This window comes from Amblyomma mixtum, chromosome 5, assembly GCF_055824585.1.
Source record: "Amblyomma mixtum isolate Tamu chromosome 5, ASM5582458v1, whole genome shotgun sequence".
Taxonomy (NCBI): domain Eukaryota; kingdom Metazoa; phylum Arthropoda; class Arachnida; order Ixodida; family Ixodidae; genus Amblyomma; species Amblyomma mixtum.
The window spans coordinates 89,196,921-89,224,573 of record NC_143016.1 but is presented as its reverse complement, the minus strand read 5'-3'; the positions used below and the strand labels follow the sequence as shown (position 1 = coordinate 89,224,573).

General features: G+C 46.6%; 2 protein-coding genes across 3 annotated transcripts in view; one reads left to right on the top strand and one right to left on the bottom strand.

Annotated features, from left to right (window-relative positions):
- Ih (hyperpolarization activated cyclic nucleotide gated potassium channel Ih) overlaps positions 1 to 17,386 on the bottom strand; it is a 415,526-nt gene extending 398,140 nt beyond the window's left edge. The window contains exon 1 of one of the 2 annotated variants that reach the window (XM_089545515.1): positions 17,121 to 17,386. The gene's annotated coding sequence lies outside the window, so the exon portion shown is untranslated. The remainder of the gene's footprint in view (positions 1 to 17,120) is intronic. The other variant, XM_089545511.1, reaches the window with a different exon arrangement.
- LOC149342959 (unconventional myosin-Ie-like) overlaps positions 1 to 27,653 on the top strand; it is a 283,527-nt gene that overhangs the window by 144,868 nt on the left and 111,006 nt on the right. The gene's annotated exons all lie outside the window — the stretch shown is intronic.

The following is a 27,653-nucleotide window of genomic DNA, read 5'->3' as shown; positions in this document are numbered from 1 at the left end:
GCTTCGCTTCATTTCTCACTGTCGCTGGCGAACACGGTATTGCACTCCACGAGCCTCCCCTCCTCCTCTCCAACGACCACCGCTGCGCTGTCGCCTCTTCCTGCGTCTACATGCCCTTCATCTAACGCCTTCGGTTTCTCCGGTTGTTTCTTTTTTTTTTTTCAAGTTGGTTTTCAGGATAGCATGAGCTGAGAAATCAAGGACGTGCGCTCTCCTTTCCTTCGCGCGTTTTTTTTTTGTTTGTTTGTTTTGAAGAAGCGAGAAACATAAGGGCCGCGTAAATGGGCCTCCTTGTTGGGCACATGGAAGTGAGCTAAGGTGTCATTTTATTCACGGAAGGAGATGTATGATAACGTTATGTCTTTATACAAACATGTTAATGGCGGTGAGGTAGGATACAGAGGTAGAAAAGGTTGCTGAGGTTAGCGTACTGAGCACTGAGATTTTCCCGTGCACCAATTGGATGTGAAACCCGTCGTCTGGTCAGCCGTGACGCAGCCGAGAGTCAGGATTTCCTCAGCATTGATGCGCACAAAAGTCTTGCTTAGCGTCAGCTCAGGAAAGCGGGGACACACTAGTGAAGGAATGGAGCAAGCTATGTACTAACCGGCTCACATTCAACCAGTCTTACACGAAATCCTCTTACGCCATCTGCCTACCTATTTCCTTTGTTTTCACTGTGTTGCAAATAGTCGTTCCCTCTCTGTGCAACCATCTTAGAGGCCATTACTTGGAAGCCAATCCTGCCTTTCACGGATTCTGTCGTCTGCAGTCTTCGTTTACTGAGCATGATGTGTCCGATCCGACAGACACATACTAGAGAAAATTTATTGTGGCAGTGTTTTTCTATGCCATCAGTTAATGTACTCCGGGCCATCGAAGGCTAGGAGGGGACACTGAAACGCCTGAGCTATACATAGATAAAAACCGTCAAAGTGCTTTCTTCTTTTGCATGACCGTTAGGCTTCTACCTAGTTATAGCGCGCTAAACCAACACCACCTAGGTACTTCGCTAAACTACCTACAAAGAAAGAGCCGGACGCGTTGAAGCGCTCTTCCCCCGTACTCCGACGTTACCTGTCTGTCCTCCCCTTCCGGCCGCCTCTCGCGTTGAGGCGCCCGTCCTCATCTGACAGGCGCAGGCGCTCTGCCTCGCTGTTGCTCATGTACTCCGTCGCACCTCCGTGCGCCCGGCTGCCCTCGGTTCTCTCACTGCCGTGTCATGTTCTACGAGACAGCGTACGCACTCTATAGTCCTGGCTAGGTGTACAGGTCTGCCTATGTACGCCGCCTACTTGACTGACGTACACGTAGGCACCTCTCCTCCCGCGGACCTCGCCACTCGCTGTCTGCACCCTGCTAGTCCAACACATCTGTGATGCGTTGAACTCGTTAGGAACTCTCTAAGGCTGTACTTGCATTATTACAAAAATAAAACTTCTTCTCCCTCTCTCTCTGAATGTTTCGTGTCTAAACACGTAATCATTCTTCGTTAAGTTTTCTATCAGGATACTGTACCGAAAGCGTGGATGGAAGCAGTGAACGGCAGGTGCGTTAAACGGGTTAACTAGTCATGCCAACCCGTTTCTGCTCCAAATGAACAAAGATAAGCGGATGCAGAAATGTCAGGTTAGTGACGACGCAGATTGAAAGTTTACAGGCTGGAGGAAGAACTTAAATAGACAAATGTACCACATAACCAGTAACGACGGGCACTTCGTGTTCATGACAGTCAAGTGGGCTTCTTTTGAACACTCTAGAGCGTGGTGTCTAAAACGTGGTCTCAAAATTGTGCGAACACACAGTGATCTTCATTTTCATTGTCGGTTTTTATTTGGTACTTCACTCTTATCGATATTTCTGCTGTTTTATATTAACCCCGCATACCTTCCGCTTGGCTTCCTTAGTTAATCAGCAGAAAATATTGATCCAGTCATAATGAGCTGCGGTTTTAGCTTCGCGGTAACGTCGACAGGGTAACATAGTGATACTCTTGCATCAAGATGGGCTCAGCAGCCCTTGACTTATGACTCACGTGCCGGTAATCTGTCAACAAACATGCCTTCGCGGGAAATCTAGCGCATTAACTTTAGCGCGGCGAATATATTTCAGAAACTTTTTTTAATCCTTACTGTGACAATATAAGTCAGAAAAATTTGAGGGGAACAACCTTAGAGTCACTATTTTGTCAGGGAGATCATAGCGCAACCAGCAAAAAACTATTTCGTGTTATTGTAACGAGCTTGGAAGAAAACAAGTCTGTCTCAACGACCTTGGCAAGGTAGCGGGCAACATCAGAGCGACAAACTTAGAGCGATAACCCCAACGTAGGTGCTCCAGAAAGCTGATTCAGAACTAAAACTAATTCGTAATGACCGAGTGTAAGAACTTACCCGCGATAATTTTAGCGCACCCATCCTCGAGAGAGTACAAGACCCGTAGGAGGGAAGCAATAGCCGCTCTAAGTGGTCTCGTTTCGTGCCACCTCAACCGGATCACCTAGATGCTCTCCTCCATCGATCCGTCCTGATTAACGGCAAGTGCGTCCCCGCTGAGATATAGCTGCCTCCTTTTTTTCCCTCATCGAGCGATGCGCAGATTCCTTACTGGCATAAAGAACATGCTTTCGTAGCCAGCATCTTTGTTTGATCGAGCTCATTTGCCGCGTTTGCATAGCAGAGCCCGCCGTCTGCGCATACGTATACTGGTCGAGTCGCTTCGCGAACGGCCCTCTTCTTCGGGGTAGGGAGAACACAGTAGGCGGCAGGCGCCTTCCCTTCACGCGTTTGCATTGCGTTGTATGGGCACTGCGCCGACAAATGGCTCGGATCGGTGCAGTTCGTGTTCGCGAAGCCGTTATAATTGCGGTGCTTCCCCGATTGCCCAGCGGCACGAATCAGACACGGGTAGCAGGCACGGAGATTTTGAAATCGAACATCGCATTCATGCCAGCTGTTCGGCTTCTTCCCGAGTCTCCCGCGTGTCGGTTTCGCTCTACAAGATTCAGCGCCAGCTGTTCGGTGCCGTCCTGTGTCATCGGTGCGAAATGAGTGACAAAATGGGGTTGTTACCTTGGGTGACAAAAAATTAGTGCAACATAGAGACATTCACAAGTGAGAAATAAAGAAGAACGTGTTCTCACTTCTCGCTTAGAACGTGTTTGTGTTTCGAAAATTTTTTTTTTACCCAAGATAATGAAGCACCGACTAGCCCAGCGAAATGCTTTACCTGAGGCTGTTACATTGGAGGTTGAGGATACTTTAGTTACCTTCTCAAAGTCTTCAAGCCTAATGTCTCGGACTAAATGTTTGTGTCCAACTTCTTAGTGTCTTGTTACAAGAGGCAAAAAAAAAATGAGGAAAAATGCAGGCAACATTCGGAAGGAGAGATTGTTTCACAGCCTAACCTAACCTAACCTAACCCGGCATTCGCAGTGGCTCAGTGGTTGTGGGCTTGGCGGCAGTCGCGTTTCGGTAGAGGTGAAATTCTAGAGGCCCGTGTGTTGTGCGGTGTCAGTGCACGTTAAGTAACCCCAGGTGGTCGAAATTACCCGGAGCCCTTCACTACGGCGTCCCTCATAGCCCGAGTCGCTTTGGAACGTCAAACCCCCATGAGCCACAAACGAACCCTAACCTAACCTTACCAAACCTGAACAAGTCCAAACTGACCCAACCTAATAACCACTCATCGCCCATGAAAAGCTTGGTGATATTTCGTAGGTGACGCCGAAGGCGACCTGCTACAGATCACTCCCTCCCGAATGCCTGAGTCATCTAGGGACAAAACTTCAGTTCCCACACTTCTTACCTCGATAAACTGTCCGGTGCCGCGTGGCTTGCTTCTGAAGACCGAAGAAAATCGGTAACCAGGGTTTAGGGAAACGACCGCACTACCTCATCAAAACGCTCACGCAGAGCTGGGAACCACACTATGCATCGCTGAACGGAGAGCACTTACCACTACGAGGGCAACATTCCTACTCCGAAAGGTAATCTTTGAGCTCGAGCTGATTACGGAGCTAGGAGAGCTGGTTCGCTCTTTCACTCGCGCTTCAAATCTTGAACGATTACCAGTCTCTTTTTGGAATCTCGGATGGCAACCATGCGCATCGCACGTCTAGCAAAAAACGAAGAAAAGAAGAAAGCAAACAACGGACGTACGAAACTCAACTGTCCATCATCTTCATTTCTTCGTGTTTTTTTGTGTGCGTTTCTCCCTTTCCTCAGCTCCCGGCGGCCGTTTTTCTGTGTAAGCGTCGTCCAATCTCGGCATTGCCTTTGTCCGTGTTGTGGTGGTGGGCGGCCCCTGACCTCCGGCGGCAGTTACAACAGCTTTTTCTTGACTGGACCCAAGGCATGCACGCGTGTGGTATATACGGGGCAAGAGGGATCGCGCGTGTCAAGGAGCCCGAAGGCTATCTCGCATATGCCTTCCGCGGACGCAGAAAAGGATTCTCGTTTCACAAACCGCAGCCCTTCGCAGAGAGCCCGGCGCTGTTTATCAGGCGCCACGTGGCCTCCTTCGTCAGTTTGCCGGAGCAAGAACAAGAAAGACTCGAGGTCCCGTTGAAAGTTTGTTTTTCTCCACCGGGGGGCTATCGTGGGTCTGTTTCGTGTCCTCCTGTGTGTTTTTTTTTCTTTTAGTTGTGCCTTCAAAACAGGGGAAGGGCAGGGATGGAATACGGGGAAAGAGCACTTGCTTTAGAAGCTTTGGCAAACCGGCCAAGCCTTGCGCAAACGCGCCGGCCTCTTCGAAGGATGCGCGCAGCACGTAAGGGCGTCCTGTACTATACCGTCAACTCTTATCTGCGTAAGGGTACCATTTTTCGCAAAATTTTCCAGGTCACCGCGCCGGCCCTCCTCTGAAAGTGGTTGCGACATCTTTCGCCCACGCAGCCCCCACTGTCGCGCTCAGATTTGAAGGGTAAGAAGGGCTGGTATCAATTCCTCTATCGCCGTCGGGACAGCGAGGTTGTGACGCTGCCGTTTTGAAGGCACGTGCGTCTGTTGAGGGCAGAAACGCGACCCGGAATCTATTTTGAGAAAGACTGTACGTAGCTTGCAGGTGTTAAGCTTGATAAAAGCTTCTGCTCACATCACAACCGCTATGCCTTTATAATCAGCTGTCTTCGGTTATTGTTAGGGGTGTGCGAATATTCGAAATTTTCGAATATATTTCGAATATTGTATTTTTAGTATTCGTATTCGATTCGAAATCCTAGTATTCGTGTTCTTTCGAGTATTCGACCCGACGCGAATATTCGTATCTAGCCGAGTATTCATTGTGAGCACCGGCGTTCATTTCGGTCCGCAAGCCCTATCGACAGTGACATAACAACATGGCGGCGCCCAGAGCAATGCGCATGGATGAAGGAATATTTTTCCTTCGAATTTCTCGAAGGAAAAATATTCCTTCATCCATGCGCATTGCTCTGGGCGCCGCCATGTTGTTATGAAAATTTAAATTCCTTTAATTTAAAAATTTTTTGCTTGTAATTAATTTAAAGGAACATTTTTCCTTCCTCCTAGGGCCGTGCCGTCACAGACTGCGCTGGCGAGCTTTTTTGTGGCTATACCTGCGAAGCTGCTATAGTCAGAGCTGTACACGAAGTACCTCGCAATACGTGCCTGGTCAGTGCCAAGTGAGAGGGCATTTTCTGTGGCTGGAGGAGTCGTTTCAGCTAGAAGGGAACTACTTCTGCCTGACCATGTGTAGCAGCTGGCTAACCTTCACGACAACCTTTTATGTTCATCCCAGCAATGCGCTTGTGCTGATTGCAAGCTAGCCTTAATGCTGTGTACTAGCCATCCTCTCTGATAATTCCACTCTTCTAATAATAATGTTCGAGACTTTGATACTTTTTTTGCAGCCACACACACCTTTTGTGTTCATTTAATCATCGATAGTTGAACTGTGATGTTCCTGGGTGCTCAAATAAAAGTTTTGTAGGGGTTAAATGCGTCTGTCCTTGATTATTCGATATTCGATTCGATATTCGTAATCAAGTATTCGTATCGATTCGTATTCGAAAAGTTTGATATTCGCACACCCCTAGTTATTGTTTATCGTAATAAAAAATGCCGTTGCTGATCTTCTTGTTATGCGAGTTAGCCACGGACGTGATGACAGAGCGTTTATGTCAGACCCGCGATTTCCTTGCTGCTCTTTTTCCTTTTTTCCCCTTTGTTCCCCTCCCCAAGTGTAGGGTAGCCAGCTGGGCATCGCCTCGTTAACCTCCCTGCCTTTCCGTCCTTTTCTCTTTCGCTTGAACATGGCTGTGGAAATTTCGTCCTTTCTAAGTTACGTGTACTGGCGACGTTTGTCAAATCTTCATGAGGTCTGATTGTTCCTTAACTCGACCATAAGAATGAAGGCCCTGCGCCAGCCCGACACTGGAGCGTAGGCCTCGCAACGTAATGTATTGGCTCGTTAATATCGGGCCCAACTTTGGGCGCTTCCTGTAAATCGTTTGACTGGCCGGAGTGAAGACGATTGAGCCGACGGTTTTCGCAGAACCACTTGACCTCCGAAATATACCAGGAAAACGTGGATTCCACCTTTAAATAGTAACGAAAACCATAGCAGGCAGCAAGCTTCCCGTGTACGAGTTACACGGAGGTTATTCGTAAACGCACTTCTGCTGTCAAGCATCGACCACACGCGTCGATTTTAGTTTCTTTTTTTTCAGAAGAGGGGGTGGGGGGGGGGGGGGGGGAAGGGCGTAAATGATAACTAATTTATCACCAACAAGACACAAGCTGTAGGCGCACCTGTTTCTTGCGAGAGAACAGATTCGTTGCGATAAGAAGAAAAGAAACGACCACAATGAAGGTAAGAAAGCGCCAGTTTCGCGCCAGAAAAGTAAACAGTAAGCATTCTTTCATCAGTGAACTTCTGTACAGGGCCATTAATACACGTATACGTGTCGTGTTAACAACAATAATAATAATAATAATAATAATAATAATGGTTTTATTTGCGCCAAATGAATACATGGCGCGGGAGACCCGCAGTAAAAGCTGTCACAAGCGACAGCTTGACAAAGCCGGAGGCCCCCCTATACACTTGACAGCATCATAGGCGCAATGAAACGGCATGTCTCATCCAAAAAGAAAATAGAACAAAACATGAAAACATCTGCAATTACAACCACTCATAAGAACTACATAAAATTATACAGAAAATGTGTTAGAATGAAGCTAGAAAGCACTTACAAAAGCAATGGAACATTCATGTGCGATGGCAATGAGTTTAGCGAAAGTAACAGATAAATTAAGCACATTTTTGCTTCAAATAAAATTCAAATCAAAGTGAATACAGACAAGCGGTACAGTCAGGGTAAACAACAATGTGACAGAGTAAACAGGAATGGCAAGCGAAGTGTCCTAGTACATGTTGAAATACCGGCGGAGTGTTTTGAACGTCACCTTTTCAAGTTGGATATGTTTATGGTTTAAATCATTTAGTAACCGGGGTAGTTTATTCTGTAGTGTTTGTAGGCCGTATGTTGTGCGAAACGTCCTTACTTTCCAGAGCTCCGTGTAACGTGTCTGGCGTGTAGTAGCGTTTTGTTGTAACCTGGCTAGACGATGTAGAAATGAACTGTTGCTGGCGTTTTCATTCTTAATTGCCTTGCAAAGGATATAATCAAACAGCTTGGTAACAGGAATTATGTTGTATTTGGGAAATAGATGATACGTATGTGAGTAAAACGGCAGATTTTCTATTACTCTTACAAACCTTTTCTGCAACTTGTGAAGCTTCTGCAAATTTCCGTAAGTTGTCGTAGACCAAACTAAGTGACAATAATTGAGTCGGGAGGAGAATAGGGTATTATAAATTAACAGTAAGATTTTTGGTGGTAGTAAATTGCGATTGCGGTATACTAGCCCAATTACCTGTGCCAGCTTAATAAGCATACTGTCCACGTGGACATCCCATGACATATTCTGCTGAAAGATAACACCTAATGTCTTAATACTGGAAGTTATTTCGAGAGGAGTGGCATTTAAGTAGATAGACTTTTGTATTGTTAGGTTTTTGTTTTTACTTCGAAAGAATACGGCTTTTGTTTTGTTTGCATTAATCGTCAGGCTGTTTTTACGCGTCCATTCGTCTAGTTTTATTAATGTTAAATTAGCAGCATCAACAAGGTCGTCACTAGTTTTACCGGTTAATAATATGCTGGTATCATCCGCGTACATGATAAATTTCACGGTTGCATCAATATTCACAATATCATTCACGTACATATTAAATAAAAAAGGTCCTAATATACTGCCCTGTGGGACGCCTGCTGAAATAGATAATGGGTTAGAACTGTGGTTGTTTATGACGACTATTTGTCTACGAAATTCCAAGTAGGAGCATAAAAGAGATGCGGCTTTACCACGAAAGCCATAGTGTTGGAGTTTCTTAATTAAAAGTTGATGACTAATGGAGTCAAATGCTTTTGACAGGTCAATAAAAATTCCTAACACAAGTCTTCCTTCTTCAAACTGATTTAGTATGTGTTCTTTTTGTTGTAGCAATGCGAGTTGTGTGCCTAAACCCTTACGGAAGCCATACTGGCAATCAGTCAGCAGGCAATGTTTCTGCTCAAATTCGGATAGTCGCTTTAACGAATTCGCCTTCGGCAGTAATGAAATATTTTTTTGTCATTGTTTTATTACGAATTGTCGATGTATCGAGCTTATTTCATATGTTGTCCAGGCATAACCATACGAGGCATCGATGCAATGTGGGCTGGCTTTCCCATTCACTCACCCGAATTATCAATCACTGAATTCCATTCACTCTTTAGCACTCGCAGTCAACTCAGTGCGTCTAGCGAGTTAATAGAGTTCTTCGTTGTGCAGCCGTTTAAGAAAGCAAATTGTTCTGAACACAGCGGATTTAGCTCTCTTAGGTGTGTTTATTTACTCGCGCTGGTCGTGATCCCACCAATCCCTATTACCGGCAGCCGCCGCGGTGGCTCAGTGGCTATGGTGCTCGGCTGCTGACCCAAAAGACGCGGGTTCGATCCCGGCCGCGGCGGCTAGAATTTCTTTGGAGGAGAAATTCTAGAGGCCCGTGTACTGTGCGATGTCAGAGCACGTTAAAGAACCCCAGGTGGTCGAAATTTCCGGAGCCCTTCACTACGGCGTCTCTCATAGCCTTAGTCGCTTTGGGACGTTAAACCCCACAAAAACAAAACCAAACCAAACCTCTTACCGGCATTCTTTAGCACCTCAAGAGGTCGTTAGCCTGTTGGAGCTCTCGGCGGGAGCATTCTGACAGAGCGCTGCTGAGCTTAAAGCGGCATTTTCAATAAAGCACATTTGGCAGCAGCCCGTTTCCGACGTTCACACACCTGCACGAACCTATATTGTCTTCCTCCACAGCGTTGTTCCCCAGGTGTAGTACAAATCGAAGGAGTGTAAGAAGGAACACTTGATTTTCATTCACCCATTAGTCCCCAATTAAGTGCGACAAGCTTACTTTCTGGTTATTTTTTGTAATTAGTTTTTATTTATGAAAATGAATGTGTGTAGCGCTTGGTGTTATTTTTTCCTTACGTGCCATAATACGCCCCACACTACACAGACAGATGATCGGGAACAAAAGTCGCCAGGACACGGCAACGGGAACTAGAACGGTTAGGTTTCTAGTCGGCCAGTGTTTTCTGACCACTGACCACACTTGTGGACGTGAAAGTTGCGCTTCTATTCTGTCATGTGTGCTAGTGAAATCAGGGAATTGTTTGTTCACATCACACTTTAACGCTAAAATCAACAGCCGCGTGTCGTGGAGACTTTTGTCCCCATAGTACCTTTGTACAGTACGGTCGACTGTTAAAGGGAACATGCGATCGCGCGGCCTCCGCACTTCGCGGAACGCTACTGCCGAGAACTTGAGGGAACTGTCGGCACAAGAGGCATGCGCAGTAAGCATGGAGGCTGGTCGTTCCGCGCATGCGCCTCATGCCGCCTATTATTGCCGCATCTAGGCAGCAGTGCTTCGTGTAGCGCGGAGGGCACGCGATCGCTTGTTCCCTTTAACAATGGACCGTACTGTACATCTGTGTCATTGTGCAAGTGCTGCAGCAAATTTTTACCTCTGCAAGTTTTCAACTTCACTGCTCGGGTATAAAATAAATTTGGTTCGTATCAGTAAAATATAACTCCTCCATAACGCTTGTGCCTGTACATACTTCGTCACACTTAGCCTTCGCACTGAGCCTTTAGTCAAGTCAACGATGGGCTAACTAGATCTCACACACTTTCCGAATTATCGTTCGCGCTGTTTTTCTCGCTATTATCTCGGTAATTAAGTCCGAGCGACAGAGGCACGGTGCTGATTAATATTGACTAGTTACGATGTTGCCTTTGGATGGAGGTTCTGCTAACGCTCGATGCCGAGCACTGTGTGTCCGCGCTAATCGACGTCTAATCAACGCTGTCCCTCGCACAAAGACGAACTCACGGACACGGGAAGTGCAACAAATAATGACTAGAACGGCATTCGCCCCGTCTCTTTCTGCCTTCCCTTATCTGTCTGTATTCTCACGCCGGTAAGTCGGGGGTCCAGCAAAGCAGAGGCCCTGACCAGAGTTACAGTCAGGTAATCAGGGTCCGCCGACCGGTCGAACTGCAACAGGGATGCCTAATAAAGTAAATGATCGAATACTTCGTGCGAGAATTTGCTGGGCGAAGTTGCTGTGGGGTGGGCGCGGCAAGTGCAAGGCAACGACCACGAAACAAAGAAAATGACGCACGCTGTTTCTTTGTCAGAACTATAGTGCTATATCAATGTCCTCCGTTCGTTATGTCCCCAAAGGAGAACCACATTCGCATCTCTGCATTCGGTCCTTTCTGTCGCTGGGCTGTTGAGCTTGGACGAGCCTCGAGGGAAAACTATGGCCGCTTAGAGAAGCATCTTAAGATGTTGTCAAGTTTCGTTTTATTCATTCCTTAGACAAATAGTAAGTTGAGGTTATAGAAGAACCTCGCCGCACCACTGCTAGTGATATGAGCTTAAATATTTCGGCCACCAACATACTCTGTGGAGTTTCGTTCTATGAACGCTAATCTGGCGGTGAAATCGTTCGGCCGCGCACTGAACAGCGGATCATACGTGGATTTTAATATATTTGGTTTTGAGCTTCCTTGTGTCTCAATGTCTGTTTCTCATCGATTTTATTGTCTTCTCGCGCCTCAGGGTATTCGTGCATCGAATGCTGATGGCGGTGCAAGGAGTCATCGGCACAATCCATTTTGAGCACAGATAACTGGCCTCTGCACACGATTTACTGCTCTGCCTAATGGCAGTGGACTGTTAATATATAATTGTCACTGTGTTTGTACAATGTTTTATCAATGCCAGTAATTATGGCAACCGCTTCTTCATGTTTTTCTGAGTACATAGTCTCTTCCAAGTTTTGTAAAATAAAATAAAAAATTACTGAATGTATTTGTTGCGCTGACAAAGTGACCCTAGTAGACCATAGTATATATACAGTGGCAGGGATGTTCGAAACGATTTAGTTTAAAATTCATCGAAATCTTATGATTGCAATGGTGGATGAAATGCCATGTTGACGGTCCCTGCTGACTGCTGCGCTAGATTTATTTAAATATCTTGTATAAAACTTCTTTCCCGGCTAAGAACGAACAATGAGATTTTGCGCGCGACCGACCACTGTGGAGAGAACGGTGCATGCGCTCGCGGCACAGGCTCTGAAATCTAGTTTCAACGACGTTCTCGAGGTTCAAAGCCTATAGCATCGATTTCAGCCTGCTCCGGCAATGCACAGAAAGTACAATCGCAACAGCTCGGCTCCATCGTATTAAGCATCTGTGCACAAAATAGACCATGTTTTACATGCTCGATCACCTACTTCACACTGCTGTAAAAATTCAGGATATAAGATTAAATTTGCTTAACGGGGATCTTTATAACGATGTAACAAAAGGATTCAGTCGCTAGCAGAAGCATTAAGGTAAACCATCACGGCAGTGATACACTGGCGCCTATATGAAAAAATCATTTCTCATCACCTTTATCTGATTATTTTTCTTTCCTGAAAGGTCTTTTCAGTAAGCACTTACGCTCTGACAAATGTTCCAATCTATCGTGACTCACGGAGTTCTGTGTTACTACCCGTTACATATCGCCCCAGAAAGGCGTACTAGAATGTCCCTGAAGAATTTTTTGCATCTCATGTCACTGATCTTTAAGTTGCCTCCCACGGCACTAGCTCAGTGGCTTTGGCGTTCGACTGCTGATTCCAAGGTCACGAGTTCGATCCCAGCCGCGGCGGCCCTATTTCGACGGCGGCGAAATGCAAATTTGTCCGTCTGCTCGTCGATGTTGGCGCACATTATGGAGTTCCAGGTGATATAAATTAATCCGGACCCCTCCACTACGGCGTCCCTCGTAGCCCGTGAGTCGCTTCGTGACGTTAAACACTACATACCACTACCGCCATTTATGCGGTCACCGCCGGAAGGGGATCGCAGCGTGTGAGACATATTAGATGTGACTTCGGAGTGGAGTAGCTATCCTTAGTAGCCGCTTTTCCTTAGTGGCACAAGACTATCAGTGTATCTTCTGAGAATGCACTGAATTTGAACAAAGTGTTTTGTGGTGAGTAGCAAAAGTGTTTATAGTTTTCGCGCTAAAGAAAACATTTCAGTGGCAAAGGCCTGTACATTCTGAACACAAATACACTCCCTTTTATAAAAGGGTGTGCGCAAGAGGACAGTTTACTCCCTTTTTACTCTTTTCTGTTTAGAGTGCAGGATATATGGAGTTTAAGGGACACTGAGGACATCTCCATCCAAGTTTTGTTCTCAGTAAAAATCGGTTCTGTGGCTCTTCTTGGGTATCCTTTGTCTGTCCCACTTTAGTAAAACACGCATTGCTAAGAAAATTGCATTTAAAAATTTTCCTCTCTCTCGATTCAAATTCGGGACGTCTGCACTGAAAATTACTCCGTGATCATCGTTTTCAAGTGAAGGGGAGTGCAACATATAGCCTCCATGATCCGCGAAAAAAAAAAAAGTGCCTACGCAACCTAGTTTACTTGCGAAATCGGCCGGTAATGGCGAATCTCTATGTCAGCCTTTTGCCTTTCCTAGCTTATAAAAGCTCAGTTTTCACTGTAAATGGCGCATTTTTCGTCAAAAAACTACAATGTAGCAATACAGGCCAGCTTCGGTTTGTACTCAAGTGTTCTTTAATGTCCCGATGCTCCTTGTGATCTATGAGGGAAGGGTATCTCCGTATTAATTTTGATTATCTAGAGTTTCTTAACGTGTTCTAACACCCGACACCGCTATTGCGTTTTTTTTTTATTTCAACAACACCGAAAAGGGATTGGCAACCATGACCGGGAATCGATCCTGCGACCTCTGGGGCCAGCCGCCTAACGCCAAATCTGCTAAACCACACCGGCGGTACTTAAAGTGGTGAAGAACGAGAAAGCGGATCTAGACGAATAAAAGTGCGTGTCGACATTCGTCTGTTTTCTGTGCAGTGATCTAGGCCTGCCTGTGGCAAAAAAAAAAAAAATATGCCCCTCTCAGACGGAGGCGTTACGGTGAGCACTCGTTTGAAGAAGTGTTCCAACTTTTATGCGTGTGCGACCGAAAGCAAAAAGGACACACTGCTACTGTCTGACCAGTCTACTGAGAGACTATCGGGAGGCGTCGTAGTATCACCACGACCAAGCCTGAAGCACCGGTGCTGTCAGCGCGTGCGCTCATGAATCATGGTCGTTGCTCGTCAAGTACACTTTAATCTCACAAACGTGCTTCCTTTGTTTGAGACGGTGAGCCCCCGAACAAGTAGCAAACAATCGTAACGAAGCGAACAAAACCTTACACGCAACTTCACTGGTTCTCTGTTCACGGTCCACAGTACACAGATCATAGTTCTCTGAAGCTTTGCGTCGGGTCTGACAATGTCTGGCAAAATGACGTCACAGCCACCCGCGCCCACACCTGTGCCAATAGGTTATCATTTTGATAAGACATAAAAACACAGACTAGTTGTAGTCCATCTGAAGAGCTTTAGTGCAAGTGACAACAGGCACTTATACTAAAGCGTTAACAGCGAAGCCATCGCTGTGTATTTCAGCGACGACAAGGTATTGATCGCTGCTACTGAAAGGGCAGTATAAAACAACTTTCACGTTCACACACACAGCAAAAGCGTCGTTTCTTGTACTTCCATAGTGGTCGTGTTGCAAAAATATGCCAGCCTGTAAAATGATCGTGCTGCCCAGCTACGCTGGGTTTCGATAGGCGCGCCTTGTCATTAGCCGACGCGAACTGCTCGATAATTTTACAGCGTCTGATGCGCTGTGGTACGCGAAGCTCTCACAGCTCTAGCAGTACATATTACGCGATAGCTGTGAGTACCGCAAGCCTTTGTGGCCACTGCAACATGCACCTGCATGAAAAGTGCAGGTGAGATGGAACAAAGCGCAGGACTGCTTAAGGGACGGGGTGTCATAGCTTGCCAACGACGCTTACGCTTGCTCGCATCCGCGTTACCTGGGTATCCCCAACAAAATCGCTGCGTCATACATGCGACACAAACTGTGAAATGCAGCATTTGAAGAAAACAGCGCGAACACACACAAGGATACATGTAACACAAACAAGCTGAAACGCACCAGACACTGTGCGAAACCAACTGGCCCCATCGAAAGCACTGCTCAGATGTAAAGTACGCGGCTCAATAAACGTGCAATGACGTGGGGATATGCTATCTTGTTTGCTACTATCACAGGTAAACACTACTCTCATCGCTCACTCCATCGAGAGGTATACCCTCACACCTATAAACTTCTTCGCTTCATTTACTTCTTCGCCGCTTAGCGGTGATCGAAATCAGGACTGTGTGCGGGGCTACGTGTTTCAAATTACCGTCGGCTTCTAAAAAGCGTGCATTTAGGCATGTGGAAGCAAAGGGGGCAGTGCAGTATAAGTCAATGCTAGGATACAAGAGGATGGGGAGGAGGAGGAGTTGGAGGAGGTTGTTAGCAGCGGGCGGGTGATCAGAGAGAGACTTCAAAAATAAGCTGTTCTGACCGTTGGATCATAGTTGAGGCTTGTTAGTCAAGTCAGTGTAAAATGGAAAAAAGTGTATATAGACAACGCTGTTGACAGAAAATTGGCTTGCGCTATTCACGTTTTTTCGCTCACTAGCCCGTGAACACCAGTGCCACAAACGCGAGAGCTTACTTCACCAGTGCGGTCAGTGTAACATGTCTCGCGCAGAGCCAGTGAGCTTCAAAGTTTTTTGTAGGGGCATGAAGATTTGCACTAAGTAGACGACGCACAGTAGGAACGCGGGGCGAGCGCTTCATGGCTTTTCAGGAAAGGGACCAATTGGAACCCGTCATCATTTAGCTCCATGCCTTTTTTTTTTTTTTATTCAAACATCCAGCTGTCCCTACATATCTGTAAGACTGCTGCAGAGAGCAGATTACTATGTGGTCCACTTTCACCAATCTGCCGCCGTTCTCAGCCTGCCTAAACTTATAAACCATGCAGTAATATACCGTAACTAAATTTTAAAGCTCTGGTGATAGTTTAAGAACTTGTGTAAGTCTCTTCAAGAACCATGTTATTATATAAGCATGCAGCTCGTTAATATTCCTTCGTCTTTTGCTTCTCACACTTGAAGGCACAGAAGCGTGCTTGATTTATGTCATAAATGAAATATTACTCTACACCGCAGGCGTCCAAGAATATAAAATCTCCTCACCAGCAGCCGACACTGCTGCGTCATTCGGTTCGTTTATCCCTCTGCGCTTGATTCTGTTCACACACGGCTAGTAATTTCAGTCTCTTGTCTCCCAATTGTGACTAAGACTCTTCCTGCGAAAAGATAACAGTCCATCGACCTCTTATAAATTTTTCAGAACGTACTGGAACCTTCGCGAAGTAATTTTGTCGCACGCTTATTAAGGTGATATGCAACGAAAGAGCTGCGGTTGAAGCTCCCTTACTGATACACTACATGGCCGATATTCGTTCAGAACTCAATCGAAAACTTAGCGGAGAATGGCTGCAGTGTCCTTACCTATTTGGTACTTCCTGCCCCGATAAGTACTGCTATTACTTATAAAATATCAGCGTGCCCTTAGGTTGTTGTCATAGCTTTGCTGGGGGTATTGAGCTCGAATGTATGAATTCAGGTTCGTTTATACCCACACGCTCCAATTTCGAACAACACAGACCCGAATAAGCAACCAAATAATCGGCCACTGAGTTCAACTGTCACGCAGGAGTGCTGAAACAAAGTTTACTTCTTTGGGAGCGTTAAAGGCCACAACAGCTGTCACGGCAGCACTGACACCTGAGAACAAATTCATGACGCGCCAAGCTGACTTCACGAAGTTCAGCGCACGCCCGGAAACTTTGCCCCCAAACGTGCGATTAGACATTTCGGAAACAATGCTATACGGCAAACGAAATAAGCCCGCTAAACAATCGAACGTACATGCTGCAGCGTCTAATCGTTTCATGCCGCCACGGAAGACCGGAGAACAAGGGAGCGAGACGAGCTCGAGCGAGTCTGTTTCCGTCGCATCAATCATTGTCACTTCCTCGCTTGCCCGTGCGAGTCCACAGTTGAAGACTTTATTGAGAGAGTACTGAAAAGTTTCGAGCCTCGGTCAAAACTTCCTGGAGTCCTACCGGTACTTTCGAGCCCCGGTTTCCCGCTTCTTTTTTTCTCTGTTTCTCCCGTTTGCTTTAATCGTTCTCCCCCAACACGAGGGCAGTGGTGCGTTGAGCGGTAACGGATTCGGTGATGAACACGCCACGTTCGAAAGTCGGGAGACACCGGGGTTGACAGCGAGGGTGTTTTTGGAGGGGAATGATGGAGTGAATCAATGCGGGGTATGTTGTCGTTTCGTTAGAGGTATGTGTTAGCAGTCGATGCATGGGCCAGGACAGTTCAGTGACGAATGTTTGAGGGAAGTTGTCAGGGCTGGGGAAAAGCGGGGGAAGGGAGAAGTTGGGGAATGGGAACGCACGCGTGCGGATCGAAGTTTCAGGAAGAGCAGTGGGTGGGAGGGGATGGATGGATGGATTGAAGAAATGCGTATCTTTCTCCTTTACCTGCCTGCTGCTGATGTCAGTTCCGGGCTGTCCGAACACCGAGTAGTTGACGTCGGAGCTGACGCGACAAGGTTGCAAGTGTTCGCTTGGTTCCTTCACCACGCAGCTTCGCCAAAGAAATGAGCGAAGTAGAAGAGCGTGCGACTCGCGCGGTGGCGGCGGCGCGCCGGTGCCGACTCGGGGGGGTCCGAACCGCGGTCGGAGCCCCAGCGTTCGCAGCACGGGCTCCCGCGGCCAGAGACTGGCGACGGCGACCGCTGCGCGTAGCGCGGCTGCCTCCCCCTTTCCTCCTCGCACGAAGTAAAAGAGGAGGAGGAGGAGGTGACGCAAGAGGGGGCACACGGGGGAAAAGGGTGCGGAGGCAGAGGGGAATCCCGGAGATGGCCCGAGGCAGGGTAGCGCCATCTTCCGGAGTCGCGGACGGAGAGCCGACGGATCTTCGAAGCCGGAGCTCGAAGCAGGCCGGAAGCGCTGCGTGCGTGGTTCGACCTGTGGCCTAATTGTTTTTTTGACTGATGTTTTGTTGTCGCCGGTTCGGCGTCACGATGTGGCTGGCAGGTCGGACGGGTTAGGTACGTAGGGTTTCGGTTGAACGTCAATGCAGTGTGACCCGGTGCGCTGAGGCTGCTGTGCTTACTAATGAGCATCGTTGTTGCTTGAATGGAAGCGGGAGCGTGCAGGAATTCACAGTGTTTTTGGCTGCATAATCGCGCTTCCTGGCGTATAAACGAATCACACGTTTGTTCAACCAATGTACGGTGGAACGGTACGTTCCGATGGCGAATGCATTTAGGAACGTTGATCATGTAGCGAGACTTCGTGGAGGAGTAGACTGGAAGAGAACAGGCTTCTGATCGGAATATTTCCAAGCGACTAATGGGCAGTATAGTTACCGATTTATTCGTTGTCTTCTCTCTTGCTTTCAAGAGACCAACATCGTTATCGCCATCAATGCGTCAATTAACTGCAATGAATCACCGGTTCCACCCGATCATGTCTTTGTGATAAGGAGGCGTTGTTCTCACATCGGATCAGTTCTGTTGTATTTTTCCGCACGTGTATTTGGGCAAGTTTGGGGGGGGTATTTGAGAAATCTCGGGCACTCCGATGTACTGCAGTAGTTTTGACTTCCAGTTTAGCGAAGTCTAGACCCCGTCGAGATCTGTCCTCGAAGAGTGCAGAGGGTGAAACAACAGATCCGACAGGCTCACCCCAACGTTCTGCATTCTTGACGGAGACAGAAACGAGGCAAAATCGCACATTGCGCTAAGCCCCATCGTTTAGTCTACAAGCGAAGTTGTCCAGGCGTTTGTTTTCTGTAATATTATTTAGTCCTTCTTTTAGCACCAGACACGTCGTTTACTCGAGTGGTCCTCTTCCCTCAACTTCCTCGCGGACGGCAGTAGCATCACTGCCGTGCCTCTTGCTGTTCAATTCGACCCTGTTCGGCGAATGGCCTGTCCCCATGGCGAGTCGATGGGCGCTCTCTCTCTTTCACTCCAATCCTCTCTCCTTCACCTCCGCACGGCCTTTCTTGCTGCCCGCCGTTCCCTCAACAGCGGATTCCTTTGTTCTGCCCCAGAAAAAATGGTCTTCGACATGCTACGGTAGCCCGCCGTGTTATTTTTTTCTTCTTCTCTAGTCGGGAAATATGTGGTTGCCTTGTGTTCTGCGTAATATCCGCTTCAGTTCTGACCTTCCTGCGCACACGATATAAATATCTTCAATTCGCGAATCCAAAATGAAACAGTGTAGTCTAAAAATACCCTCAATCGGTTTGCGGCGAGCAGCTCAAGTTCATTTCGTCTCCTTGCAGATTTACCTTTCAGGAGTCTGTTCGACTGCTCCCGTTCTCTCCAGAAAGAAAAAAAAAATAATTTAAACACACACAGAGCAGTCAGCTCTGCCGTCAAAGTAAGAAGCTTCTTTGTATACCTGAGTCGGGAAGGTCTTTTTTTATACCTCGCGTCGAGCACTGGAAACATAATTTCTTTTTTTAACTCGCAGCTTCAAGAAAGACCCGGGAAGAAGAGCAGTTTAGAAAGTTATACTGCCAGTCTCGGATGGTGATGATCGAGACGGAAACGGAGTAGCTTTCACTTGCGCGTAGAAATGCTAACGCCGCTGTGAGTGACAGCCGATAACGAGTGGCGCCTCTTGGCGCACTCCGGTCTCGCCTACGGGGGAATTGCGGCAGCCGGCCCACGGAGCAGGGAAGGAGACGGGAAATTGGGACGGATGCAGAGTCCGATACCGTGTCCAATCACTTAGCTCTGCAGAACGTCAAAAGGAGTTCAGGGCTTGGTTTGGCTTCGCTTGGCTTGGCTTGACTTTTGCTTGTCTTTATCTTGGACTGTTCCTGGCTATGGCGTCGTAGATATTATTGCGTTGAAGAGAGAAACGTTGGAGAAAGTGCGAGAAAGAAGGGAGAATTGAGGGTGGGCCTTACAACGCTGCTTGCTGTCTGTGCTGTCTGTGTTAAGCGGGAACTTTTGGCCGATCTTGCCTCTCCGAGTCAGTGTTCCGTTCTGCGAGTTTAGTTGAAGCGTGATGGGAGGGTCAAAACTTTTGCAGATCGTATTCGATATTCACTGTGAAGCGATGCGCGTCCCCTGCTTGGATTAATATGTCGGATGTGACATTCGGCCTTTGGTATTTACTGGGAGAAAAGAGGATGTCAACTTCCCGGCAACTTATGAATGATTGCCAAATTTGCTTACTGACTTCATTTTCCTACTACTCCCGTTTCTCCTTCATCTTTATATTCCCTCATCCCTTTTCCCCCGTACAGGGTAGCAAACCGGTTTATCCTTCCGGTTAATCTCCCTGCCTTTCCTTCTCCTCCTTATTCTCCTCCTCCTATGAGTGAGAGTCATATCTAGATCAAAACTATTTTCTCTCATTTGGCGACTTTTCTCCGTCTCGACTTTCACAAAGTGCCCGTTGTCGCGAGCTGTTGGGAATTGAAATTAAGTTTGAATTTCCGAATCAACGTATCGTGACGGCATACTAGAAAGCTCCCCCTTGTATGGAGTCACTGTATACGTGATGTTTCATCGGTGTCGCTTATACGAAATAGTTGGCGGAACAACAAAGGACTTGTTTTGCTGATGTTGGCGAAATTCAAGAACGCCCATGCGCTAAGATGCCAGGGCTTCTTAGAAAATAATGATTGGCTCAGAGGAAAGGAAGGACTCAGTAAGTTTGTCACTCTGGATGGAGACCTCAACCGCGCAGTGAGGGAAGGGATGAAGTAGGAAGTGGAAGTAGGAAATAAATAGGCGGCGAACCAACATAGTGTTTCGGGTTAATTTCGACTATCTGAGGTTCATAACGATGTACTGATATCGCACAGCAAACGAGCGCCTTTTGCATTCGGCCTCTTCCTGAACGTCGTTCCTTGTAGCCTTGATTTGCTGCGGCAGGGAGCAGCCCACTGATCTCTGAAGCGTAAATTGGTGATGCGCAGAGTTTCAATGCGCTCGCAGTTCCTTCTGATGGCGAGCATGTTCGGCTATGTTTGGCCTCTCGATCATTTCTCATCCTCTCCGAGTTTTGTAATGTAATTTATTTCCATTTAGGCTCGCGGTCGCCTTCTGATTTGCCTTCTTTGCTGCGGTTTTGCAGTGTTTTACTGTCTCACTCAATCGTCGTTTGTATTCGCAAATTGGAGTAACTTAGTCTCCTCCATTTCGGGATTTCCAGCTATTTAGCTGACTGTTTGCCGCTTATCTTGTGTGTCATGCGCCCATTCATACTCGAATAAACGAATAATTTGTAGACATCTTTGCGTGTTGGATCACGTTTTAATCCGTCCAAGGGCGCACAACATATTGAACTTATATTGCTTGCTACGCTCCGCTAGCAGATGACGAACAAAACAAGGAGGAAGCAAAATTGCGCTGACCGCTATCAACTTTATTATCGAAGACAATCGGCCCATGCCTTTTGTAGTATGGCGCAAAGGTATTGAAGCAACAAGCGGGAGGTGATATATGCAGGCGCATAATTTGCATGGCCGAGGTGCACAGCGAAAAACCAAGGATTCAGCAAACGTTCAAAACGGCCGCACATGGTTGTTGACTCCTTCCTTTTTCACGGTACACCTCCGCGCATGCAAATTATGTGCCTGCATATCACCTGCCACATTTTTTCTTTCGATATCTTTTTGTCATGGTAAATACTATAAATAAAGTTGCGAATCAGCGCAGTTGTGTCCACAGCTTATTCCTGTCCATCGTCTGCCAGCCCTGCGCGCCTCGAAACGTCTAAAATAACCAGCTTGCCCAGCAACAGACTTTACTTATACTGTGTGTTTCACATAACATGTTCTTCAATTTTTAAAGATAGGCTTTTCTACTTAAAAGAATGCTTTTCTCGACATATCATTTTCAGTGTTGCAGCGCCTCAGAATACGCAGCTACGACCTTCTCACTAGCAGGCTGTTAACTTTTGGCCAACTTTTGGTTAACTTTTTGGTTAACTTTGGTTAACTTTTTAACTGTTACTATTAGTCTCCTCATTCATTGAGAGGCGTGTAGCCTGAAGCAATATCTACATCAGTTTATAGAATTTGAAAACGCAGTTACCCTCCTCGCTGTGGCCCATCAAATTCTGGCTATATCGACGAGTTACGTGCACCGGAGGGGTTGCTTTTCCTGCAAGCTTTTCGAAAGCGCATGTGTTTCGGCGCGATGGAGGCGAAATTTGTTGGGCCGCAACGCCGAGGGTAACTGAGTTTTGGAAATTCGAAAAACCGTTATGGATATTACTTACTCTGGGCTACACGCCTCTCGATAAAAGGGAGACTAGCAGGATTTTTAGTATTGAAGGTGCACTGAAGAAGAATCTGAACTCGTCGTTTTGCCGCGGGAACCCGATCTACACGTTCCGAGCATTCTTAGAAACTCCGACTTATTGCCCTTTGTGGCCGATTTCTCTAATTAAATCGACTTACACGTCCGGCTCCCGCCTTTATTTTTTGAATTCTCCCCGTACGGTGGGCGGAGTCGACCACCGCGTGGAGTGCCTTTCAGCCAGCTCCGTGGAGGCTTTGCTTTCGCTTTATTGTGTTTTTTAAGGTTTCCGTGAATAGTTTCATTCGCAGGTAATATAGCCGCAAAATAAGCCCGCAGAAATAAAAATACGCGCGGACTATTTGCTACTACGGATTACTACGTATTACTCCGCCGATGGCAGAGCGGCAAGCCGCTACGGGACTGGGTTAAAGGAACTCTACGCGTTGGTCGACTCCGCCCACCGTACGGGGAGAATTAAAGAAAAAAAAGGCGGGAGCCGGACGTTGATTCGATTTAATTAGGGAAATCGGCCACACAGGGCAGTGAGTCGAAGTTTCTAAGAATGCTCGGAACGTGTAGATTGAGTTCCCGCGCCAAAAAGACGAGTTCAGATTCCTCTTCACTGTACCTTTAGTAGCCTACTAGTCAGCGCTTCTTAGCTGTATTCTGATGCGCTACACCGCTGACAATGCTATGCCAGAAAAAGCCCTCTCCTAACTCAAAAAGACTATCTTTAAAAATTTTAGAACATCTTAAGCGAAACAGCCGGCGTATTACATGCACGAATAAGTAGCGCGTTTAAGTATACCTCTAAATGGAGCCGAAGCACGAGCGCTGTGTTCCCTGGACAGTGATGAAAGCGACTGCTTCTATCTTTGTGTCGCGCGTCTCGGCTGCTGAAATTAAATTCAGTTCTAAACAAATTTTGTCGAACAGATATTTATAAACTTCCTTTGACAGTTCATTAGCTTTTACATTGGAGTGGCTTTCACGAGGTGTAGCAGGGTTTACCGAGAGCACTTAAGCCTCGCAGAACTCAATCTGCGAAAGCACAGGCCTAAAACCCTTTACACGTGAGGTCGGCTTTTATGTTTCGTTTAGTTGGGAGACGGGTGACGTTCGCCTTTAGTTAGGTTCAGTGACCCTGTCTCATGTTGTTCGGGCGCCATGTGATTTGGTTCCCCATCGCAGCTACTTTAAAATAGAAACTCTCTCTTTGAATAGGATGCGACCGAAAGTAATTTTACTTCGACGTAGGAGATAGAATCAAACCTCATCCTGAAAAATACGACAGCATCACGCTGTCAAGGCTCGTATTGCTGGATACTGCCACGGGGTAATGGTAGCTGCGACGGCCTGAAAACTATACGCCCCAGCGTGTGCCACACAAGCAGGATTACAGGTGGTTTTAGGTTCCGTGGATGGGATGTACAGTCTTTGTCAAAAGTTTAGAGCCCAGGGGGTTTGCTTCTAAGCCTCGCAGTGGGACTCCTGTAACATTCGTGGTAGTCCTACCCATTGGAGGAGGCAGGACCAGAAATCTTCTTACCTTCAGCAAATTTGGAGCGCTGGAGGTGCATTACGAACCAGCCAATGTGCTTCAGAAGCAAAGCCCCTGGGCTCCAAACTTTTGACAAAGGCTGTACCTCTCAGTTCACGTGAAGAAATCCATCGTTGTCCTCTGGCTAAGGCAGAGACCGGTACAAGCTTACTATTCTTGTATGGCAATGGAGACGTATATATTGAGATCTATGGACAACTTGGATTGTCACGGTGGTTTATAGCTATATATGAGGCTCGGTTGCTGGGCATAGGCATAATGTACTTACGTTTGTAGTATGCCCCTCTGCGCCGACGTATACACAGCAAATAACGGGCCTGCGTTCACAGCTGCAAAAGACTAAGAGCTTGGCTAGGGAGCATAGCCAGGGCTCCGTTGCTAAACAGTCTATATACGCGACGACTTTAGTTCACTGGGTTACTGTCTGAGACAAACTGAAGCGTGAATATCTGTTTACGGTCACATGCGCCAGAACGCACCATGCACACGCTCTGCATTTTCTAAGTTCAGCCAAGAAGTCAATCGTGTGATTTTCCGCTTGTAGGGAAGAGCTTTCTGTAGGGGGCCGCCCCGGAGGCTCAGGCGCTCGGCTGCTGACCCGAAGGACGCGGGTTAGGTCCCGGCCGCGGTGGTCGAAATTCGATGGAGGCAAAATTCTAGAGGCCCGTGTACTGTGCGATGTCAGTACACGTTAAAGAACCCCAGGTGGTAGAAATTTCCTGAGTCCTTCACTACGGCGTTCGTCATATGCTGAGTTGCTTCGGGACGTTAAACCCCAATAAACCAAACCAAACCTTTGTGTAGTGCGCGGTAAGAAGCTGCTCACCTAACGTTATCGCATCGCCCTGTCTGGCAGGAACACGCAAGAGGCTGCCTTATTAATTTCTTCTCTCTCACCCTATTATTTGCTAACAGCAAGCATAACGCGCTTATACGCTACTAGCGTGTGTCGTGCACGAGGAACCGAGTACTGCCACTCCGTTGAAACTCCTGCAAGAGCGAACTCAATGGTGAAGGCGCGCCTTCCCGGTTTGAGATGTCCGTACGCACGCACGCACGCATGCGCGAGGTCCCGCTAGGAAGATGCATCTCAAACGCGGCCTTATGGCCGAGTGGCTGTGAGAAGACCTGAAGCAAGCGCGAAACGATAGGCGTAGATCTCTATCACCCGAATGCCGCCTCTATATTGAGCTCTCCCTGCGGAACGGAGGAGTAGTTCTCATTCCCCGCTTTTAGAATCGGTCCGGATGTTTCCTTTTTTGTTTGATTTTACTTTTTCGGTTTTTGTGCTTGCGTGCACTCAAGAGATCGCGATGAAACTGTCGCCCGCGAGAGAACTGGAAATCGCGCTCTGATGCGCTCTGGTCGTATTGTCTGCGTCCGGATTTCGCTTAATAGAGGTATATCACAGTCAGTTTGCAAAACGTGGTTACGGGTTCGAGCACCGCTTCGCAGCTTTGATGCTGTGTCCGTACAGCGAGAGCTGTTACTGTAATTTACCCCCCCCCCCCCCCCCCCCCCCGCCTCTCTACAGCGCCTCTCTGTTCTCGCAGTCCACGCGTTGTGGAGCGCTTCAAACGTACTCTCTGTAGAGTCACTGAATAAAGTAATAAAACATTCAGCGGGCCACGAAGGTCCTGAGGGCATTCCAGCGGCCGGAGACGCACGGTTGGGAGCGCCTGCTTCTCAACCGAAATCGAATGCAATTATTAATTCAGCGGTTATGTTCGCCGACTTTCGAGGTCTTGGCAGTTTAGCTGCTGCTTGCAAGGCAGTAGAAGCTGCCAGTTATGCCAGGTAAGCTCGTACGGAATGCTCAGCTTCAGGACGCAGAGACGTATACCAGGGATTTATTTATATTTATTTTACATGATACTGCAGACCTTTTTGGTCCAAGCAGGAAGGGCAAAAGGAAATTGCACAAGAAATGATTACAGAACATCTTACGTACATACATATGTTTAAAATTCATGCATGCAGATATAAAAGCACTCCGATATACATCTTCGTCACATATAAAATAGTCACAAATGCACGTTTCAGAAGGCCATTTTCATTTGTTAAAAGACATTTGTTATGGCCTCTTTGAAGTTAGGACACGTAAAAACCTCTTCCGGTAGTGAGTTCCAATCACTGATTGTTTTCGGAAAAAATGAAAACTTATGGGAGTTTGTTTTTGCGAAGTGAGGAGTTAAGCTGTAGTTGTGTGTGTGTCGCGTTTTTCGAGCTGATGATGGAATAACATAAGGACTTGCCGAGATGCCAAACTTTCCCTGAATTAAGCAGTACAAAAATTCTATTCTATCTATCTTTCTTCGGATGCTGAGAGGTTTTGTGTGGTTTGTTTGCATAAGGAGAGATGGAGATTCGGAGGTTTGATATTTATTGTAAATGAAGCGCACAGCACGCCTTTGAACTTTTTCTACCTGCGCAATGTCCTTTTTCGTGTGAGGGTCCCATACCACGGCAGCGTACTCGAGTTCCGGCCTAATAATGGATTCGTAAGCTAATTTCTTTACATTGCTTGGTGTTCCCCTTAACTTATGTCTTAAATATCCCAGTTTTTTCATTGCAGAAGAAGTTATATGACTAATGTGGTCACTCCATGTGAGCTGGTCATTAATGATTACGCCTAAGTATTTGTACTTGGTTACCTGAGTTACAGTTGTAGAATTGAGGGCGTAGTTAAACATTTGAGGCACCTTCTTCCTTGTGATACGCATAAATACAGTTTTTTTAGGGTTTAGTGACATTCCCCATTTCGTACACCAGGATGAAACATCATTTAAAGCAGTATTAAGCAGGGCTTGGTCCGAAACCGAACGTATTTCTTTAAATAGCATACAGTCATCAGCAAACAGATTAACCTTTACATTTCCATCAATGGCAGAAACTAAATCATTTATATAAACCAAAAACAGTAGGGGACCCAACACACTCCCTTGCGGAACACCTGAGGTGACCTCGAGAGGAGGGGAACTAAAACCGTCAATCTCCACATACTGTTTTCTATGCCGTAAGTAAGCAGCAATCCATTTTATGAGTGGTGGAGGTACTCCTATTATTTTAAGTTTGAGTAGTAGTTCATTGTGCACAACCTTATCAAATGCTTTACTAAAATCGAGGTAAATGACGTCTACTTGTCCGGACTTATCTAATACGGCACTAAAGGTATGGATAGCTGTGACTAATTGCGTAACAGTTGAAAATCCCTTTCTAAAACCATGCTGACATGGACTAAGCGCTGAATTTGTATTTAGAATCTGCATTATATGATTTGCAACCATGTGTTCAATGAGCTTACATGAAGAACAAGTTAAGGAGATAGGACGGTAGTTCCCCACCGAAAAACGGTCCCCGTTCTTGTGAATAGGCATGATTCTGGCTGTGAGCCAATCAGGAGGTAATGAAGCTAACATTAGTGATTCACGGAAGATTTTGCATAAGAAATTGGCTAGGGATTCTGCATAACGTCTTAAGAATGCATTTGGAATACCATCAGGACCAGTAGAACACTTTGGATCAAGTCTGAGAAGCATCTCCACGATGCCCTCATAAGATACCAAGATAACAGGCTTTAATGAGGAATTAGGAACAATGTTCAGATTATTAACATCATCGTCATCATCGTTAATGGAAAACACAGAATGGAAATACGAATTAAAGTGCGCTGCCATTTGTTGTGGATATGTTATGACCTCATCATTCAAATTATCTGCTGAACAGGCTGAGTGGAATCCCGGAGGTGGTTCCAAAATTTACTAGGATTTTTGTGCAAAACTGCGGAAGGGTTTCAGTGAAATAACGTTGCCTGGCCGAGTGGATGCTAGAGGACAAATCCACCATCAACGCGTTTAAGGAACTCGATTTGGGGGACTTAGTTCTTTTTAGGCGTTTAATCCTCCTCTTCAAATGAATAATGTACCGGCTAATCCATGAATTTGTTTTCTTCAAGCGTATCTTTTTATCTGGAATAAAGTTATTAATGCAATACTGACAAAGCTCTTTCAGTTTTGCCCATAATTCTGGCACGTTCTCGGCTGAGAACGTTTCAAATGCCAGTTCTAAGGGATCCAGTACAGACTCGTCTCTTGCCTTTGAATAGTCTTTAATGATTTTGTGTTTGATTGTTTTTGTTTGATGGCCTTTCGATAGAGCGAAAGATACAACTAC